The sequence below is a fragment of the Charadrius vociferus genome, unplaced genomic scaffold (genome assembly GCF_000708025.1).
Source record: "Charadrius vociferus isolate BGI_N301 unplaced genomic scaffold, ASM70802v2 scaffold263, whole genome shotgun sequence".
NCBI lineage: Eukaryota > Metazoa > Chordata > Aves > Charadriiformes > Charadriidae > Charadrius > Charadrius vociferus.
The window spans coordinates 887,041-889,045 of record NW_009647769.1 but is presented as its reverse complement, the minus strand read 5'-3'; positions in this window follow the sequence as shown (position 1 = coordinate 889,045).

The following is a 2,005-nucleotide window of genomic DNA, read 5'->3' as shown; positions in this document are numbered from 1 at the left end:
TCGGCATTCAAAGGATGGGTTGAGCTATGTCGCTGCGAGATGTGGAACAGATCGTGTAGCTGCAAGTCTCTCTGGAGTATTCTGTCCAGTTCTGGGCTCCCTGGTTCAAGAAGGACAGGGAACTGCTGGAGAGGGTCCAGCAAAGGGTGACAAAGATGATTAGGGGATTGGAGCATCTTTCTTATGAGGAAAGGCTGAGGGACTTGGGTGTTTTTAGGCTGGAGAAAAGAAGATTGAGGGGGGATCTTATCAATGCTTATAAATACTTAAAGGGAGGGTGCCAGGGGCATGGAAACAGTCTTTTTTCAGTGGTGCCCAGTGACAGGACAAGAGGTAACGGGCACAAACTTGAGCATAGGAAGTTCCATCTTAACATGAGGAGGAACTTCTTTACTTTGAGGGTGGCAGAGCACTGGAACAGGCTTCCCAGAGAGATTGTGGAGTCTCCCAGTCTGGAGACATTCAAAACCCGCCTGGATGCCGCCCTGTGCAACTTGCTGTAGGTGACCCTGCTCTGTCATGGGGGTTGGACTAGATGATCTCCAGAGGTCCCTTCCAACCCTGACCATTCTGTGATTCTGTGATGGTGAAATGCATTGACCTTCACTAATTAGACCAGACACACGCACACACGTGTGTATCCCTTCTCCTCCAAAACATCAAACAAAATCTTACAGACACCAAAAAGACAGCCGAGTGAAAAAAATGTACACACCTCTATTAAAACAAAACAGGAGAATAATAGGAATTTGGATTGTTCAAATGTTTAAAAACAGCCTGGAAAATCTTTATGATACATAAATACTTCACTCTTTGCTGTCCAGAATACAGCCTGAGTTCCTCAGCAAGCGTTTAATTTGCTTTCTTGAAGGTTTCTGATGGTACTCCAGATGGCAGTGTGCCCGTGAAGCATTAACCACCGCAGACCCCAGTGAGCATATGGAAAAGGGTTTTAGCACAGGCTGATCAGAGCTGAGTGAAAGCGGGAAGGCAGGGGACAATGGGGGGATAGGGTGAGCAGCAACCCTCATCAGCTGCTTGGGCTCGGCATTTGTCTGGGGCTGGGATACTCGTGTTGTGTGGAAGTTGTATTTTCTTGGCCATACAGATGTTAACTAGGAGCAACATTTTGGTTTGTTTTTAATTTTGGACACCAAAAGTTGACAATTACTTCCTCTTGTCCGTTACGTTGTGCCCACACTTATTGCAGATGAATTAGAGAAAGAAGGAAGATTCTTTTCACATAACATCAGTTGATTTAAATGCCCCTTGAAATCCTTCGTAGCTTTGTGGGCGTGTGGGTATCCATCGGTCTGTATTTAAATCACAGACTTCACGACAGGGAAATAAATTTAACTGTGGTTTGAGATAAATGGATGACTCTGTTGCATAAAAACAGATGGAAACTTTTCTTTCAGAGAAGTGTCTCCGCAAGAGGGTAGTTTTATCCTGTCACAGTAGTCCCTGAATATTATCCATGAACAGTGGGCATGACAGATGTCCGTGCATACATGAACTTTGGCTGCAGACAGGCACATTAAGGAGCCAGGGCTGATTTTCCCCGCTGATGAGATCCTCTGATGCCCTGTCTTTACTGCTGCAAGTTGGCTCTGGAGAGCAGCCCCCCGTCTGCCCACTGCTTTCTTCACAACATGATGACCAACACCGATGGCCGGCTTCGACATGCAAGCTTGTGCATGGATGGACGCCTTTACCAACACCCAGCAGGAGGGGACTGATTTTGTGGCGAGGACTGCCTACTGACCAGAAAGGATGCCTGTGGAGAGGTGCAAGAGGTGGAGACAGCCACTCGCCTGTGGAGAAATGGCGGCTTGGGCAGGTCTGAGAGCCAGGCCTGCCTCCCGAGCGTCGCCTCAACTCGCACCGCGGCTCTCCCCCTTCTCCCTGGCCGAAGGGAAGGCCACGGACCGTTCGCCCCGGGGCCACGTAAACCGCACCGCACCGCCAAGAGAACTCACGGAGGCCCGGCTCCGGCAGGGCCCTC